The sequence below is a fragment of the Sus scrofa genome, chromosome 3, assembly GCF_000003025.6.
Source record: "Sus scrofa isolate TJ Tabasco breed Duroc chromosome 3, Sscrofa11.1, whole genome shotgun sequence".
Classification (NCBI taxonomy): domain Eukaryota; kingdom Metazoa; phylum Chordata; class Mammalia; order Artiodactyla; family Suidae; genus Sus; species Sus scrofa.
Window position 1 is genome coordinate 46,025,829 of NC_010445.4, and position 20,233 is coordinate 46,046,061.

The window sequence follows — 20,233 nt, forward strand, 5'->3', positions numbered from 1 at the left end:
GAGATGAAACTGCTGCTAAATAGAATTCCTTGGAGGAGCAGACCATGTGGACCTTGTAGAGGCTGGGCCTCTGGGCAGCAGGAATGCCCCTGCAGTAGCCTCTAGGGGTGTGGGGCTGGCAGGCAGCAGGGCTGGAGGGCTTCTAGAAGTAGAGAGGGGAGTCCAGAGGCATTCTGCCCCCTCCTTTTATTTTTACCTTTCTGGGCACACCTGCATGCTCCCTCTTCCTCTTGCACCCTCTGGGGTCCATTACAATTCTATTTTTTTTTTGGCCACACCCATGGCATATGGGGGTTCCTGGACCGGGGATCGAACCCTTGCCACAGCAGAAACCAGAGCCACAGCAGTGACAATGCTGGATCCTTAACCTGCTGAGCAATGGGAGAACTCCAGGCCTTTAAAATTCTTTGGATGAGCTGGGATAAGCTGGCCCTCATTCCCTTGGGAATACTTCCTGGAGTCACTTTCCTACCCCTGACTCATACATCCTCAGAAGTTTGATGGTCCCCAAACCCCACAGCCCTGAGGTCAGGGAGGGGAGTGTGGAGGTAGAGACCTGGGCAAGGTAGAGGGACTCCGCCCTGATTCAGAAGTTGGGCCCAAGGACACCAGGTGTGGCATTCTGGCTACCTGGTGCCACCCTCCTGGAAACAGAGAGGAGATACCCAGTAGTTCTCACCGAAGAAGCAGGTAAGAGGGCTTCTTCCTCTTCCTTCTGGCCTCAATAGTCCACACTGTGCCCCAGGAATGGGTTGTAAATCAGCCCATGGGGACAGATCATCATGGCTAGGGCACAGCATCACCTTCGTTACCACTCTTGAGCTTTACTGTTTTGTTTTGTTTTGTTTGTTTTGTTTTTAGGGCTGTGCCTGTGGCATATGGAAGTTCCCAGGCTAGGGGTCAAATCAGAGCTGCAGCTGCTGGCCTATACCACAGCCACAACAACACAGGATCCAAGTCATGTCTGTGATCTATACCACAGCTCACGGCAAGTCACTACTCTTTTGTTAGCAAGAATCAGAGATCCACTTAGGCTGCTGAAAGATTTTTAAAGTGAGCATTTATCATAGGGATATGGAGAATTCGAGGAGCCCGGGCATGGGACATGGAGCTGGACCTCAGGTGGTCTGGGGGCTGGAATAGGAAACCCACTGAGTGCCCACTGCTCTGTCTTGGATGGTCTCTGGGTGGAAGCCTCCCCGCCACCACCCGCTAGCCAGGAGCCCACAGAGGCCACGGCACAGAGAGGGCTGTCCTGCCAGTCTGAGGCTACCTGTTCTCCCAGATCAGCTGGTGTCAGAGCCCATAGCACTGCAGGCCACATCTTGAATCCTAGCAGGAAGAAACTGAGTGCCAATGTGAGTCAGCATCCCCCAGGCCACCACAGTCCAGTGTGGTGGGAGGTAGGTATGTGGGGATAGTCCACTGAGTAGGAGAATTTTTGCCATGGTGACCCTGAACCATGAAACTATCCCTGACTTCTTGTCCCTCACCCCTGCATCTGCTGCTCCACTGTGTCCTTCCAGTGCCACCTCCTGGGCTTTTCTCCAGAATGGACCATTGATACTGGGGATCAGCCCATGTGACTCCTTGGTTTCAAACCCTCCAGTGGTTCCCGCACCAGCCTCAGGACTGATGTGAAATCTTGGAGTTCCCCTTGTGGCTCAGTGGGTTAAGAACCCTACCTAGTATCCATGAGGATGCAGGTTCAATCCCTGGCCTCGCTCAGTGGGTGAAGGGTCTGGCGTTGCTGCAAGATGAGACTTGGATCTGGTGTGGCTGTAGTTGTGGTGCAGGCCTGCAGCTGCAGCTCTGGTTTGACCCTTAGCCTGGGAACTTCCGTATGCCACAGGCATGGCTGTAAAAGGAAAAAAAAAAGAAGTGCATTCTTTAACTGGTCTCTCCAGGCCCTTGGCCACCCACTGGACCCCCCTCAGTGCACCCTGGCGATTACACCATGCTCTTCCCTCCCTGCGACACCCCCTCTGTCCTCTTCCTGCCAGAGGATTTCCTCCTCTTTACTCTTGTTCCCAGCTTTCACCCCACTTCTGCTCATCCCCTAAGACTTGGCTCAGGGGTCCTCGCTAAGAGGCTCCCTGGCCCCCTCCCCCAGGCTCCTTCCCTAGCACCTGCTCACGAGTCTATCTCCCTCACGTAGACAAGTTACTTTATTCACTGTCACATCCTCCTCAGCCCCGTGTACAGACCCCAGCACAGATTACTCTATTTTTTTTTTAATTTTTATTTTTTAGTCTTTTTTTGTCTTTTTAGGGCTACACCTGTGGCCTATGAAGGTTCCCATGCTAGGGGTCTAATCAGAGCTACAGCCACCAGCCTACACCAGAGCCACAGCAATGCCAGATCCTGAACCCACTGAGAGAGGCCAGGGATGGAACCTACAACCTCACAATTCCTAGTCGAATTCATTTCTGCTGCACCACGATGGGGACTCCTAGATTATTTTCTTTAAATGTCTCCCTAGACTTGAAGAAAGCAGACCTCAAATCATCGAAAGAGAAGACATTTCTTTCCTAGAACCGGACTCAGGAAACAAGACACAGGCCGGAGATGGGCTGCTGGCCCTATTATAGCATCGCTTCCAGTGCAGGCTCCTCCCATCATCACAGCAAGTGCAAGGGAAGCTGACAGGTGGTCCCTCTTTGGAGGTGCCGTGCATCCATTTCTTTGTCCTGGATGTTCCTGACAGCACCACTGTCCACATCCTCCAGAGCTGTCTTGCCCCCGAGTCTTCTCATGGGCACATTCTGCCCAGGTGCCCAGGAGTTTCATGCCAAAAGTCTTAAACTGCCAGGAAAAAGTGGCTCCACGCTCTGTCCCCTCCAGATAGTTTGGAGAAGATACAGGCTCTGGCAGCAGAGGCTCCTAGTGAGTGGAGGCCTGGAAGAGGGGATTCAGGCCCAAAAGATAAGCCCACCCAACTATTACCAGGGTGACATCATTGTGCTTGACAAATGATAGCTCCTGCTGGCCTGTGACCTGCTCTGAATCAGAACCCATCTCCTGCTCAATGCTGACTACACAAAACCAGGAGAGGTATGTGGTCCTGATAACAGGATAAGGAGTTGAAAGAATCTCAGTCCACTGGAATATGGGGTTCAGATCTGCAGCAAGAAATGGAGCCAGGAGAACTGTAATGACCACTTTGCAAACAGATTCCTAGGTTCATCACTTGTTCATGGAAACAAACAAACAAAAAAACCCATAATGGACCAGCTGACCACAAGTCCGAACAAGTCAATAATGAGGCCAGATAGCTAAGATGCCTCAGTAATGCTAGCCAGCTCAAGAGGTCAAAGGGCCCCCCCTGTGGAGGCCCAGACCATTGTCCCGTGCTGCTCAGTCCTGCCCTGGAACTTTAACTCCCTCTCGAGACAGCCACAACCAGGTGAGGAAGGGCTGGAGCACCGAGCCATGAGAGGCCACCTGTGTCCAGGACAGGACCACCCGAAAGGTCAGAAGGAAGGACAGGAGAGTCGGGGAAAGGCCCCCTAGCTTCCAGTCTTCCACGCTGGAAGCAGCCCAGAGACCTGCCCTGCCCGTCTCCTCCCACCACTGCTCTCCTGCCTTTTCTGCTGCACTGCAGACCCGGCCACTGAGCCCCTTCACAGCTGCTGAGGATGAGGACAGGCACACACAGCCCTCTTGGGGCTCTGCAGTAGCAACAGCCTTTCCCCTTTCCGGGCAGCTGGTGCATTCCCCAGGCTGAGGATGGGGCTGAACAGGTAGAACAGGCAAGGACCGAGGAACCCCCTGACACCCAAGAGGTCATCCCCGCAGCAGGCCCTTCTGATGTCCAAAGTGGGCCAACCCCCAGTCCCCAGGAGGCAGGATACCGTCCCCAGAAGGTAACTGGGCAGTTCCTTTTCTGGGCCTCTTTGAAAGGGCAGGTCTTTCTTCTCTGGGTGACCTATAATGAGAGCTCTGCCCTCACCTCCATTTCATTAGGGAAGGTCAAATCCAAAGTGAGGGGCTCATCATGTGTTTATGCAATGCACGATTACTGCCAGTGGAGACACAGGCACCACAAAATGTCAAGTATGGACATATTCCCCCAGGTGTGTGAGGTCACATAAGTCTGGGCCCCTAAAACATGAGGAAGCCACAAAAACTGCGAGTGGCTTATGAAATCACATACTCTCACCCAAAGAAATGCCAAGTTTGGGAGTTTCTGTTGTGGCTTAGTGGGTTCAGAATCTGACATAGTGTCCATGAGGATGCAGGGTCAATCTCTGGCCTCACTCAGTGGGTTAAGGATCCCAAATTGCTGTGGTTGTGGAACAGGCCTGCAGCTGCAGCTCTGATTCTATCCCTAGCCTGGGGAATTTCCATATGCTGCAGGTATGGCCATAAAAAGAAAAAAATAGTAAATAAAATTAAGGTTTTTTAAAAATGCAGCTTTTGAGGAATGGGAACGATAACAAAACTGTTCATTACCCCTGGAGACCTTCTCTTCTTGATAAGAGGCAATGTCCCAAGGCTTCAATTTGGAGAACTGGTCTTTTCAGGGCTGTGAGGGAGCTATTACGTGAGCAGGAGCCTGGCTACTTGGCCAGTAAGACGTGCAGAGATGAAGGCCATCCACACTGCTGGTGGGAGCATAGGTCTCAACAGATGCCCAAACTGGAAATACCTGCAGGTGCTGGGCTGCAAATATCCAGGGTCAGAGCTCAGGTGTATGTGAGTTGGTGAGCTCCCTAGGGATTCTGATGAGCCAAGTGGTCTGAGATCCACAGTCATGGGCAGTCCCAGCCCCCATCACAGGAGAGCAGCCCTTATTCTGGAGGGCAAGGGTGCCCCCACATCACACTCTCTGGATGTTTCCTGTGGGGAATGGGGAGGGGGTGTAAGGACTCCATTCCGGCCCACAGCCATCTCTTCCCCGCTCCTCCACCCACCAGAGGCAGGTGCTACTGTGCCAGGCTTCAGGGACAAGATCCATACAGGTCTGGGCAGTGGCTGTGAGAAGAGGGGAGAGTGCTGGTCTCAGGGTGTGGGGAGCAGGAAGTAGCCAGGTGGCAGGGGGAGCCTGGGCATCTGAAGAGCCCCAGAAGCACCTTTAGGGGTGCCTCCAGTTATAGAGGAACCCCTGAGGAAGCAAGGAGAGTAGCAGTGATACACTAGAGGGATTTGGGGAGTAATACTATTCCCAGGATGCTTTGAGATGCAGAGACCTCCCTGCCAAGGTCAGGCAGTCTCTAGGGTTCCTTGGGGGCGCTGATGAGGCCACAATGGAGCCCTTAGGGATGGGCTGATGTGCTGGTAGTAAAATAAACAAGATCAGGGACCAGAGCAGTGGGGTCTCTACCTCGCTCCAGCTGGTTCTTCCAATGCAGAGGACAGGAGGGGGGCTTTGAAATCAAGACGACAGTGGGGCAGTGAGGTCCAAGAGCAGTGGACAGTGGACCAGGAGATAGCAGGACAACAGAGGAGGTTGTGAGGAGAGCAGCACAGTGCCCTGGGGTTGCAGAGAACATGGGAGTAATTCCTTCCAAAGCAAAGGATGTGGAGTAGAGATTCCAGATGCAGAAGACAGCAGAGCAACGAAGGGAAGGGGAAGTGGATGGCAGAGCTGTGCCTTTGCATACAGAGGGCAGTGGGCAATGCCATCGAAATGCAGAGGACACTGCAGCTGTGCCTTCAAAATGCACTGGACAGTGGAGCAGGAACCCCTGAGGAAGCAAGGAGAGTGGCAGTGATACAAGAGACAGTGGAGCACAGCCCTGGACATACAGAGTGCAGCTCAGCACCTTCCACATAGGGAGGAGAGGGGAGGACACCTCCAGATGCAGAGGATGATGGCGCAGTGACATCTGAAATCGTCAACAAAGAAGTCCCTTCAGAAGACAGTGGACCCAGCCTTTTCAATGCAGATGACTGAAGAGCATCAGTTTCCAAATGGAGGGGAGATGCAGCAGTGGAACCCCCTTTCCTGGCTCGCTGTCAGCCTTGGGCAGAATCTAGCAGCTTCTCTCTGCTCACAGGCTCCTAGACCCCCTTAGCCAGCGATGGTGCATCCAATCTTTTCCACATTTGACTTTGTCATCTATGGTATCTCTCTTGCCTCTTCCACCTCATCTCTCTGGCCAACTCCTCTGCATGCCAGCCTGTGATCAGAAGCCATTCCTGGATGTCCCAGACTGGCTTTCTATCTTAAAGCCAGATGATTAGTAACCTTAATTACATCTGCAAAATTCCATCACAGCAGTGCCTAGACTAGTGTTTAATTGAATGACCAAGGGATAGGAATCTTCAGGGGACATCTTTAGAATTCCACCCATGATAGGTTTCTTTATGGTAAAAGTTCTCCCTGACTTTAATTCACTACTATGAACTATGATGGTCCCAGAAGTGAGTTTTCTACACCAGCTATTTCTTTTAGGATTAGATTCAACTGACTTCATCAGAAAATCCAAAATAACAATGAGACCAAGACAGAAGTGTATTCTCACATTAAATGAGACTGAGGGTTGGCCATCTAGGGCAATAATACCCAGGCTCCTCCTCTCTTTTGGTTAGTCCATCATACTAAGGTGGTTTCTCACCTTATGACTGCTTCATGGAACAAGATGACTGTGGAGGTCCAGTCATCACACTGCATTCCAGGCTGGGGGATGGCTGAGAGGGGCTGATATCCTTCCTGGAATATAAAGCAATTCCCTTTAAAGCGGCCTTCCCCCAAGTCACCCTCTCCCAGACCTTGAATTTACATTTCGTTGATCAGAGCTTTATCGGAAGGCCACACAAAGCTATAGGGAGGCTGAGAACATGCTCCTTGGGCTAGGTATGTGGAATGAAGCCAGGAGTTCTGTGGCTCAGGAAGAAGACAGTTGTGGACATGGGTAGACCCAGCCTCCACCACTTCCCTGGGTGCCCCAAGCATATTTGACTACAGATGCCTTTGTTTTCAGAGCACAGTTCAGAGAGTGTGTTTTCCTTTAACCTGCAGAATAATGTGTCATGTCTGGCTGCCCTATTTATTTATTTAGTGTCTTTTTTTGTAGGGCTGCACCTGCAGCACTTGGAAGTTCCCAGGCTAGGGGTTGAATTGGAGCTACAGTGTCTGACCTATGCCACAGCCACAGCAACATCAGATCCGAGCTGCACCTGCAACCTACACCACAGCTCACGGCTTAACCCACTGAGCGAAGCCAGGGATTGAACCCGCATCCTCGTGGATACTAGTTGGGTTCATAACCACTGAGCCACAATGGGAACTTCCTGCCTAATACAATTATGTTCTAGTCTCTTAGTTCCCAAGTAGTGAAAGCGTTTTAAGACCAAATTATATAGTACTGAAAAAAATGTAGGAGTTCCTGCCATGGCGCAGTGGTTAACGAATCCGACTAGGAACCATGTGGTTGAGGGTTCAGTCCCTGCCCTTGCTCAGTGGGTTCACGATCCGGCGTTGCCGTGAGCTGTGGTGTAGGTTGCAGACGCGGCTTGGATCCCGAGTTGCTGTGGCTCTGGCGTAGGCCGGTGGCTACAGCTCCGATTCTACCCCTAGCCTGGGAACCTCCATATGCCGCGGAAGCGGCCCAAGAAATAGCTAAAAAAAAGACAAAAAAAAAAAATGTAAACACTCATCCCTAAATTGCATCAAAACAGATTTTGGTGCTTATCAAATCAAAGCCACATTTTCCTTTTCCCCTTTCACTTGTTCGACTCTGCTGGTACTCAAATGTGGTACAGCACACATGGCCAGTATGACAGCTCTGGGTGTTTGGGAACCATTCACAGAAACCGCCCACCTTGGCCAGACATGATAATAACCGCTTTGTGAGCTGTCACACAACAGGAGATCCCCAAAGAAACACAGTGCTGCCACCAAAAACTGGGAGAATTCAGGAAGGGCCAAAAGGAGGGAGGAGACGTCAGCCCATAATATGTTCTGCCAACCTCCCAGAAAACTTTGCAATGGAATGCAACTTGGCTGAGAGATACTGGCAGCATCAGGAAGGACCCTGAGCTGGACCAAATATGGGCAGCAAGCAAGATGACTGGCCATAGACAACCCGGAAGGCTAACCCCATTACCATAAAGCCTGAGACCATGCGCCTCATGGCTGAGCAGTTCTCCTGGGTTCCCTCACCCTGCTGCTCTCCACCCAGGCGCCCCTTCCCAAAAAAGTCTTTTGCTTTGTCAGCACATGTGTCTCCCCAGACAGTTCATTTCCAAGTGTTACACAAGAGCCCACACTCAGGCCCTGGAAGAGGTCCCTCTTCCAGCAACACAGGCAGAACTCTCAAGGCCCAGGGGAGCAGCAGGTCCTGCACTAGCCTCTCCTGCCAGCTGCACCCCTAGGACTGGACCCCTGAGTGGCGACTTCCACCTGGAGAGTCCCCAGATCCTCCTCTCCTCTCCTGTCCAAGGCAAATGGCTCAACTCCCGCCCTACATCATTCCCCTCCACTTCCCTTCAAGGTCACTTCTCTGTTGGAGACCTTGGGGCAAAGGAGGGCTATCTCAGGGACCTGCCCCCACCCCTGGCTCACCTTGCTGCTGGCCACCACCTGGCATCTGGAGAACTGGCCCTTTTTCTTCATCCCTGACTCACCACTAAATACTTATATAAGGATCTCTGAGTAATGGCTGTGGGGTAAGGAAGGCGACTGCCGCAGAGGGAGGAAAAAACTTCAAATTGAAATGTCAGTCATCGTGTTCCTAGCAGCCTGCTTGACTCTTGCCAGGGAACTTTCTCCCCATCCTCAGGCCCTTCCCCCCATGTCATCTTAAATCTCCCTCCTGTCTCAGATCCTGGTATCAAAAACCCCAAATTGTAACCGGGTGCTATATTGTCCAGGGATTCTGTTCAAGATGGGACTTGCACACCTTAAGTGTACACAGCAGGTGACACTTCCAGGACATGTCACACTCAGAAAGGACAGCTCTGGACTCTGGCCTTTTACTTCAGACTCATTCACCTCTGAGGACCTGAATCTCCTCAAATGCAAAAGGGAGGTTTGGTCTTGCTGACTGCTAAGGTTGCCCCCCTCATTCCCACAAAGCGACAGCTGATTTCCAGCAACTGCGGCAGGAGGAGTTCTGGTTCAAACAGCATCATTCCCGTATATGAGGCAGGCCTGGGATGTCTGCTTCCAGGGCTGAGGGAGACAGAGCCGGGGTCCTCCTGGCCCAGAGGGAGGGAGAGGAAAAACCCAAGAGATGAGAACATCAGGGCTTTGATGGAGGGGCCATTGGGGTGTATGCTGATCCCCCGTGGGGTGACACAGGGGACAGACGGCTGCTTGAGTTCGGCCAGGCCAGGAGCACACTTTGGAGGTGACGACTCCGTGCCCCAAAGCAGACTGGGTCCTTTAAAAAGAGGCGTGACAAAAGGGGAATCAGGTGTCAACAGAATGGAGCCAGGAGGGGAAGACCTAAAGGAACAGGCTGGCTCTGGGCAAGATCAAGGATGGGCAGAATGTCTGGAGGTGGACACACATGTCGGAGTCAGTGTGTGGCGATGCGGTGGCAAAGTGGCGGTGGCAAAGCGGCGCTGGACAGAAGCTTGGTATCACAGGTGGCAGCAGGCTCAGCGCAGCACAGCTAGGTCTGCAGGTGGGGCCCGAGGATGCAGAGTCCAAGGTGTTGGGCAGGTGGAGGCAAGTCGCAGCAGGCAGCTAGGGGCAGGAAAGTGGCCCAGGGGCAAGGAGAAAGGAGGCCTTGGGAGTCCTCCAGGGTCAGCTCTCAGACCCAGATCCCACCAAGGCCAAGTTCTCACAAGAAGCCTCAGGCTCCTCTTGGGTGGATATTGGGCATCAGGAGCATCTGGAACCTTTCAGAGGGAAATGGCCTTCGCTTCGGGTCAAGGAAGTGGGCACAGTAGGAATCCCTTTGGGTTCTCTGACATGAAAATCCTTGAGACTCAGCAGCACCTGCCACACTGTGGAGCCTCTACCCAGGCGACGGACTACCTTGTGCCGGAGAGTGGCCCACGGGCAACCCCATCTGATCACTAGACTCCCCCACATGAAATACTTTAGGGCTCTTGGCTCCCTAATAGCATTCTGTCCACAGAATTGGTCAGATGCTGCGGCAAAGACAGTGTCCAGGCTGACAAGCCCTGTTTCAGCCTCCTCCCTGTAGCTGGGCTGAGGCTCTGTGATTGGCCAATCCCGGAAAACAGGCTGTTAGCAGAAGCTGAGGGTGTTGCTTTTCGCCTAAGGCCCAGCATGGCAAGGATGAGGTCCCAGATCCTCTCCCTCCATGGGGTACCCTGAAGCTGCACATGGAGATGTGGATGTTACAGGATGGTGGCACCTCCATCTGCCTGGATCCCAGGGCCTTGGCAGAACTGCCAGACCCAACACCCTCCCCCCCAACCTCTGCCTCGGTCCGCATACTCCAGCCTCAGCCACTAGAGTGAAAAATAAATCCTTGTTGGATTAGGCGCTGAGTTCTGGAGCTAATCTGTTACTGAAGCATAAGCTAGACTATCCTAACTACAGCCCTCCCCACCCCACATAGACCAGGCACAATCCTGGCATCTTCATGTGCTGGTCAACTATTATCTCCAGAGACACCTGCCACACCCCTCCATCCCCAGACACAGCCACAACGAAGTCTCTCTGTCCCCAGCCGACCAGGGCTTTGTTCCTGTTTCTCTGCCATTGAACTGGCTACATCCCCACCCAAGTGCCCTCCTGTAGTTCTCAGAGGTTTATCCTCCAATGGCACCACCCAGCAGGGCTGAGGCCGGAGTACCTCTCTCCAGGGCCACACCTCCCCTCTGAGGGTGTCATTGTTTCTGTTCCTCTCTCCACTTGAGTTTCTGAGAAATGAGTCTACATCGCTGGAGTACTCAGAGCAGGCTCACCAGGATGCTGGGCTGGGGTTCCGTGTGAAGGCTTTGCTTGGGGCAGAACCATCCAAGAGTGTGTTTCCAGGCAAGGGGTCTCAGGGCTCCCTGTGGGCACAGCCAGAATGTACCTCAATCAAAGCCATAGGGCATTCCCTCCTCCCAGCTGATAAGCCAGGGTCAGAGCCATCTCCCCACTGCAGCTTGTGCTCTGCACCTCCACCATGAGGCCTCTGGTCATTTCTATGGCAACAACTTTACAGACCTGACTCCATGGGAGGCTAGGCAATGAGCCACGTGCCCGCTGTTGGTCCCATGGGGCTGCAAGAGCACAAAGCAGCAACAGGCTTCAGTGCCCCAACTGAGCAGATACGTGTATTGAAAAGGAAAAAATTATTTTAAATGTATGTGTGTGTGTATATAAAAAGCTAAAATGAAGAGCTAGAATTTGGAGTCCTTTAAAGAAACCCTGGAGGAAGGTGTGCTTCTAAAATCTAAAACCAGGAGTTCCCACTGTGGCTCAGCGGGTTAAGAACCTGACTAGTATCCACGAGGATGTGGGTTCGATCCTTGCTCAGTGGGTTAAGGATCCAGTGTTGCCATGAGCTGTAGTGTAGGTTGCAGATGTGGCTCTGATCCCACATTCCTATGGCTGTGGTGTAGGCCATAGTTCTGATTCAACCCCTAGCCTAGGAACTTCTGCTGCAGATATGCCTTCCCCCCTCAAAAAAAAAAAAAAAAAAAAAAAAAAAAAAAAAAAAAAAAAAGAAAGAAAGAAAGGAAAGAAAGAAAAGAAAATTTAAAACCATAGACCTGAAGACCTGAATGTAACTTCAAGTCATCCCGAAAGAAAGTACATCTTTCAAAAACAAAGAGTCCAACAGAGGAAAAGACACCTCACATAGTGAGACAAACTAGAATTAGAGAGCTAAAAGTAATTTCAGGTGCATTATGCCAAGAATTCATAAGGCCTTTCAGTCCACAAGCCTTTGTTGAGGACCCACTGAGGACCCTGGGGGCACAGGTGGTTGGAGAAATATGCCTGCAACTTTGTACCTAAATTAGTAGGAGCCATAGAAGGGATCAGGTTAATGACAAGAAAACAGAATCATTGCCCTGTTGTTGTTTCTCCATAGACAAGGCTTCTGAAGAAACCCATCACGTTATTCCTCTTTGAAGCAGACAGGCTAGAAGTCCTGGATTAAATGAGGGCTAGTCCACTGATGTGCTAAGAATGACAAGCACTGAACAGGTGAGGCCACCCCAGAATTTTGAAGGGATGAAAAGCAAAGTCCCGTCTCGGGAACGTCAGCCAAACCCTGTCTCGGTGACAAGACCAGTAGAATCCCAGGTCCACTCGCCTTGAGCTTGACGGTGACCCTGGAGCCTGACCACTAGGGTCATACCCAGCTCCCCTCTTACCAGCACTGGGACATCACAGAACCTCTTTTCATCTGCTTCTTCACCAGAAACTTTGGTTTAGGAATAGTCCCTACCTCTGAAAGCAGAAGTGATGTAATGTAGATTCAGCACTTACCCAGTTCCTGCCGTGTGGCAAACGCTCAACAAATGTTAGCAATTATCAGTATAATGAGCCTGGGGCTCATGAAAATCGCCGGGCATGGCTCTGTGAAGGTAAATCATTTCCCAAACTCCTCCACAGGCTGGAAAAAGACAAGAGTTGTTTTCAGCTGAGGTCAGTGAATCAAATAGGTAATCAAGATGAGTAATATTATCACCCCAAAGTGGATATGATGACAAAATGAAACTAGTCCTTAGGGGCTCCAGAGAGCGCAGGTATCTCTGTGGTCTGACCCTACTGTTGTCCCCTGGCTGACTGGTGCAACACTGCCACCTGGTAAAGCCAAAGGGAACTACAGGGAAGTTCTTAAAAGGACAATAAACCCCTTAAAAGGCCAAAAACCACAGCCGAGTTTCAGGACAGCAGCACCTGGGAGATCTGCAGAGATCTCCTTTTTCCCCTTTCAACTAATCTTAAATCAATGAGATCTACTTAGCTAACTCTGAGTCTTTGCCAGTCAGTTAACATTTCCTTTCCTTTTTCTTTCTTTTAAAACTTGGAGACATGAATTATACACACGCACTCACATACATTCATACATACTTTAGAAAAATGCTGCACACACTGCATACATAAATCTTAACTGCACACTTGGGGCAAATGGATATGCACTTGTGGAATCTATGCCCAATCATGACAAGGAGGAACATTTGCATCACCCTAGAAAGTTCCCTGTGCCCCTTCCCAGGCAGAGTTCCCCCAAGAAGCAGTGATCCTTCTACTTTCCATCACTATAGGCCAGTTTTGTCCTTTCTAGAGTTTCATGTAAACGGAATGGTATAGCATGTACTATATGTTCTGACTTCTTTCAGTCATGTTTTCAAAATCCATCCAGACGCAGTAGCTCATTCTATTGTTAAACAGTGGTCCATTGTGTGAAGATGCTGAAATTTATTTTTCTATTATACTGCTAGTGGACATTTAGGCTGTTTCCAGTTTGGGCTACTAGGAATAGCACTACTAGGAACAATCTCATATAAGTGTTTGTGTGAACAAATGTTTTCATTTCTCTTAGGTAAATATTCAGGAATCAGATTTCTGGGCCAATGGGTAGGCAGGTATATGTTTAACTTTATAAGAAACTTCTAAACTATTTTCTAAAGTGATGGTAGCACTTTTACCTCCCCGCCAGTAGCATATGAGTTTTCTTTCTAAAATTTGGAGAAGTCCAATTCTACATGAACAGCGTAAGAAGGAAATAAGCATTCATATAAGCTATTATGTCAGCGATGTTCCTTCTAAAACTTCTCACACAAATGAAAATGCTGGATTGAAACATCATATGTCTACTCACAAAAATGTAAGAGCTACCTTTGGATATTAAAAAAAATTATTTCTCATTAAAAGGAACCAAGGATCCTTAGAGAATGGCTGATTCCAAATTTGGTGCAAGGAAGGAAAAAAGTAAGCCTGGAACTTTCTTCCATGTCAGACAATAAGGACAGAGCGGCCAACACTAAGGGTTCCCACTTTCCACACTTTAACATAACAAATCGATGGGAGATAGTATTCCCAATATAGACCTCTAACAACTTGTATCAAGAATATATACAAAGAATTTCCACAAATGAATAAGAAAGAGAATCTTTTTTAACGGACCAAATATCTGAATAGTTATAACAGGGAAGAAATTTTGTATTCTAGTACAAATTAATCACTAAAGGAGTGTCGCCTATAAGCTTAAATTATATATAATGGCGCAATTCTGAGAAATCTGCCTCCCAAGTAGTAAGCATTAACCAAAAACACCGTTGTTTAGCTCATAGGAACATCCTGACGAGGCCCACCTGTGAATGGCTGCAGGAAGGAAGAAATGAACACATCCCCTCTTGAGTCTGGCTGGAACCAGGACTTTCCTTTAAGTATAAAAGAAGCATGAATTCTAACTTGGGGAGGATGGTTCTTTGGGACACCAGTCTAGCATCTTCTCAGGCTTTCCAAACAGTTGCTATTTTTTGCTCCAACAACTTGTCACTTGATTTACTGGTTTGTTGTGTGGCAAGCATTATGAGCTTGAACTCATAGTCACCTTATAAAAAAAAAAAGATATCCAAATGTCCAATTAGCATTTGAAAAAGTGTTCAGTACCATTAGCTATCAGAAAAGTGGAAATTAAAAGCACCATGAGAGACCACAACACATGAGTCAGATGGTTAAAATTTTGAAGACTGAAATTATAGAGTGTTGACAAACTGGAACTCTCATGCTTTGCTGATAGAGGTATTGTAAAGTGGTAAAAAAAATCACTTGAAAACCATTTGACATTATCTTTTAAAGCTAAACATATGTCTTCTCCAGGAATTCTACTCCTAGGTATATCCTTAAGAGAAAAGCATAAGCCTATCAGCAATGTTCATAGCAGTTATATTCATAATAGTCCCAACGGGAAACAATTCAAATACCATCAACAGTAGAATGGACTGTAGTGTATCCATACAGAGGAATACTATATCATTAGTGGAAAAGAACAAATTACTGATATGTGCAAGATGGGTGAATCACACAAAATGCTGAGTGAGAAAGCCAGATATAAAAGAGTATGTACTCTGATTTTATTTCAATGATGATTTAAAACAGGTTACACTAGGAGTTCCTGTCGTGGCTCAGATATCGGGAAATGAATCTGACTAGTATCCATGAGGATGTGGGTTTGAGCCCTGGCCTCACTCAGTGGGTTGGGGATCCCTTGGTGTTGTAAGCTGTGGTGTAGGCTGGCAGATGTGGCTGGGATCCCTCATTGCTATGGCTGTGGTGTGGCCTGTAGGCTACAGCTCTGATTCAACCCCTAACCTGGGAACTTCCATATGCCATGAGTCCTGCCCTAAAAAGCAAACCAAACCAAACCAAACCAAACCAAAAACAGGTAAAACTAGTTGAAATGTCAAGATAGAAATCCAAACAGTAATTACCTGGGGATGGGGGTGGGGCAAGGAGGTGAGAGATTGGGAAGATGAAGTAGGATGGGGTGGACTGACTGATTGACTGGAGTGGGGAAGCGGGACCTTCAGGAATAACGGAAGTGTTCTCTATCTGGACCTAAAGCTGGTTGGAGGTTATAGGGGTGGATGCGGATGTAAAAATTCACCCAGCTGTATACTGAAGATTTATACACATTAGGAACACTAAACCTCAATTACGATAATTTTTTAAATCCGCAATTCACAGTGATACTGAAAAAAAATGGGTGGGATGTAAGAACGGGTTTTTTTGTTTGTTTTCAATAGCTGCTAAATATAGATGTAACAGAGTTGGAAAAACACCACTTTGGAAGAAATAATGTAGTACTTGACTCCAGCAAGGCTCTTCAATGGAGTCCAAAAACACTGTGTGAAAGTTTGTTGGGAGATATTCCTAGATGGACTTAGTACATCCAAAAGGAGAGATTGTTAATTAGACTGAGCAAATCTGGACATGTGAACAAAGTAATAAAACTTAGCTTCAGGAATAATAGGACAAATCAGCATCGTGAGTCTCTTAATGTGGGTTACATAACAGCTCTGTGGATTTCTTGCCAAAAATACCTAGTCTGGATCTAATCATGAGAAAATAATCAGAAAATACAGATTTCAGGGCATTCTACAAAACAACTGGCCTGGACTCCTCAAAATGTTAATGTCACAAAAGGCAGAAAGAGGTTGAAAGACCACTCTAGACTGAAGCAGACTACAGAGGCATGACCTTGACTGGCAACAGACGTCAGAGCTGTAAATGACATCGGGATAACTGGGTAAATTAAAACTGATTATACCTTAGACATTTTATGACATAAATGTTAGCATTCCTGGGTTGAATAATGGTACTGTGGTTATGCTGGAGACTAAACTTGCTCCTAAAAGATACACACTGACACATATTCTCATAAAATACATGACATCATGGTTGAAATACCACAATTCTGGCAATTGAGTTTCAAATAGATCAGCAAAGGGAAAACATACATAGACACAAATTAAGCAAATGTGGTAGGAGAAAAATAAAAAGGAAAAGGAAGAAAGGAGGCAAGAAGCAAAAAACAGGTAAAAACTAGTTGAGATGTCGAAAAGGAAAGAAGAAAACAGGGAAGGAAGGAAAGAGGGAAAGAGGAGCGGTAGCTTCCTTTCTGCTTTTATCAATTATTGTGGCAGCAATTGTTTCATTGTAAAATCAGTTAGGTTAATAAAAATCATGCATTTCTAAGGACGAAAGAAACCAGAAATTTCCTGCCTTGTACGCCAGTCCTAACAAATCTGGAACTTTGAGATTCAAGAGCCACTGGGAGCAGGGTGGTGACTTAGACCTTGGATACTGCATATGATTGAGACCCTTCAGGAAAAAGAGGTGGAAATTAAATCTAACCCCCCAAAACTGGAATCCACAGGGATACTTTTTTTTTTTTTTTTGTCTTTTTGCCTTTTCAAGGGCTGCTCCCACAGCATATGGAGGGTCCCAGGCTAGGGGTCCATCAGAGCTGTAGCCACCGGCCTATGCCAGAGCCACAGCAACTCGGGATCCGAGCCGTGTCTGTGACCCACACCACAGCTCATGGCAACGCCGGATCCTTAACCCACTGAGCAAGGCCAGGGATCAAACCCACAACCTCATGGTTCCTAGTCAGATTCGTTAACCACTGCGCCACAACAGGAACTCCACAGGGATACTATTTGTCTAAGCACCCCCATACTTAGGGGTGGAAGTTGGGGCTGGGGTGATTTTCCCCTAGTAAATCATAATCACAGCCTTGTCCCCAAGAGGATTTGACATTTGAGGTAATGTTTCCTGTGATGCCTATGAAATCTCAGTCCAAACCATGAATTTATACGCGTCTTCTCTGGAGAAACATCACGTGACACAGCTCTTTGAAAATTCCCCCTTGTTAAGATCAGTATGATTGAAGCTCACAACTCATGCTTATGAAATCATGAGAAACAAAGCCAGCTTGAAAGTAGAACAACATCTTTAGAATGTTGAGAGAAAAATAGCAGTCAGCCTAGGACTCTACACCCAGTGAAATTATACATCAAGAACAGGGGCAAAAATAAAGATATCAACTAACAGAAACTGACAATTTACTGTCAACAGATCCTCACCAAAGTAATTTCTAAAATATGTCCTGGGGAGCTCCCATCGTGGCTCAGTGGAAACGAATCTGACTAGGAACCATGAGGTTGCAGGTTCGATCCCTGGCCTCGCTCAGTGGGTTAAAGATCCAGCGTTGCCATGAGCTGTGGTGTAGTTCGCAGACATGGCTCAGATCTGGCATTGCTGTGGCTGTGGCGTAGGCTGACAGCTATAGCTGGGATTGGACCCCTAGCCTGGGAACTTCCCTATGCTGCAGGTGTGGCCCTAAAAAGCAAAAAATAAGTAAGTAAATAAATAAATTAATCAATTAATTAAATAAAATATGTCCTGGGAGTTCCCATTGTGGCACAGCGGAAATGAATCCGACTAGTATCCATGAGGATGCGAGTTCGATCCCTGGCCTCGCTCAGTGGGTCGGGGATCCGGTGTTGCCGTGAGCTGTGACGTAGGTCACAGATGAGGCTCAGATCCTGCATTGCTGTGGCTGTGGTGTAGGCTGGCAGCTGTAGCTGAGATTTGCCCCCGAGCCTGGGAACTTCCCTATGCTGCAGGTGTGGTCCTAAAAAGCAAATAAATAAATTTAAAAAATACGTAGTTCAGGCAGAAAGATGATTCCAGAAGGAAAGTCTTCTGAAATGTAAGAATGAGTAGAGATCAACTTGTGGGCAAATCTAAATGAACATTGACAATGTCAGTACTTGTAAAACTAATATTTAAGATGGGAGGGGGAGTGTGGTACAGTGATTGCAAAGGCTGACCCAATTCTTTTTTTTTTTTTTTTTTTTTAATGTAGAGCTTTATTTATTTATTTATTTTGCCATTTCTTGGGCCGCTCCTGCGGCATATGGAGGGTCCCAGGCTAGGAGTCTAATCGGAGCTGTAGCTGCCGGCCTATGCCAGAGCCACAGCAACGCGGGATCCGAGCCGCATCTGCGGCCTACACCACAGCTCACAGCAATGCTGGATCCTTAACCCGCTGAGCAAGGGCAGGGACCAAACCCGCAACCTCATGGTTCCTAGTCAGATTCGTTAACCACTGCGCCACAACGGGAACTCCTGACCCAATTCTTCACCTCTCATGTCCACATTTGTTATGTGACTTTATAGCTCCTTCAGTACAGAGGCGGAATCTATTTCCCAAACTCTTGATTCCAGCCTGGCTTTCTGGCTTGCTTTGGCCCTGACAATTATGGCATGCTAATTTCTAGCTGAGGCTTCAAACAGGGTCTTGCTTGTCTCCACTCTTGGACCTGCCACCAGGGGGCATGCCTGAGCTAGGATGCTGGAAGGGCAGGACGGAGGGCAACAGCACTCCAGCCAAGGCCATCCTCAGTCAGCCAGCCACAGCCGACCCATCACCTGGCTGTAAACACATGACAGCCCAGCTGAGATCAGTTCTGCAGCACCATCCAGCTGACCTATGGATTCATGAGGAATAACACATAGTTACTCTTTTGAACTAAATTTTAGAATAGTTTGCTAAGCAGCAATAACTAACTGACACAGGAGTGGTTAAAAGTGAAGCATTCTAAGGTCCCCAGAGTTCCCTGGTGGCCTAGCAGTTAAGGATTTGGCATTGTCACTGCTGTGACTAGGGTTCAGTCCCTGGGCTGGGAATTTCTGCATGCCAAGAGCATGGCCAAAAAGTAAAAAATTAAATAAAAATTTTTTAAAAAAAGCATTCAAAGTCCTTAATATCTTTGTAGGAATGATGATGAAATTGATTAACTTTATAGAGTTTTGGTTACTCTAAACATGCTTTAAGCTAACTTAGCTTGTTAAATAATAACCATTAAAAAGAATAGAAACAGAGTATATGTGTTTCAAACTCATCAGGTAAAAGAGAAATTTAATAAAATTTATTCATCAAATCCTAAAGAAAACAAGAAAGAAGGGGAGAAAGGCAGAAAAAAGAAACTATAAAACTATATGGTAAACATATATTAGTGTGAAGGCCAATTTTAAACCATTTGACAGAGAGCCAGGGGATGCCCAAATAGCTGGTTAAACATGGTTTCTGGGTTTGAAACATCTGTGTGAAAATGTTTCCAGAAGAGATTAGCATTTGAATTGGTGAGCGTCCATGACAATGGATCTGACAACAGAGATAGACAAAATATCTGCCTCAGATACTCTTATCAACCATTTATAAAAAGCAAGGAGCTGGAACATTTTTAGAAAACTAACTGTTGTGTAAGTGTCTGACATCAAGCTTTTGGTTGCCAAGGCATCCATTTCAAAGATGCCCATCTTGAATAAACGTGTTGCTATTCCACACAGCTACTAGCAAAACACCTAGGAAAGAAACCTGACCTCCCCACCCATATGCTCCCGTTTTAGAAGGCCCTGGGCCACCTACGTAACTGACCCTGCTTTTCCCTTTCCCTGCACTAATTCCTGCTCTCATGTTAAAAATGATCTACTTATGTATTTATTTTGATTTATTTATTTTGGCTGAGCCCGTGGCATTTGGATGTCCCTGGGCCAGGAGTTGAACCACACCACAGCCATAACCAGAGGCACAGCAGTGACAATGCTGGATCCTTAACCTGCTGACCCACCAGGGAACTCCCTGCTCTCGTGTTTTACATTTGCTAATAAAGAGTGATCCTGTGAAACCCTAGGACCCACTCTCAGATCCCAATAAAGGGAGAGACTCAGGTCCACACTCTTCGTCTCTCCACCTCTGACTTTGCTTTGTGGCCCTTGGGCCTCCACAACCAGTAAGTAATAAATTTTTTTTTCCTTTTTTTTGCAATTTTTTTTTTCTTTTTC

At 47.8% G+C, this 20,233-nt stretch overlaps 1 long non-coding RNA gene across 1 annotated transcript; it reads right to left on the bottom strand.

The window, feature by feature from the left end:
• Positions 6,570 to 12,640, bottom strand: LOC110260135. The gene is made up of 3 exons (XR_002342983.1): positions 12,356 to 12,640; positions 10,837 to 10,926; positions 6,570 to 6,658 (listed from the first exon to the last, which is right to left on the bottom strand). It is a non-coding gene; the product is annotated as an uncharacterized LOC110260135 (long non-coding RNA).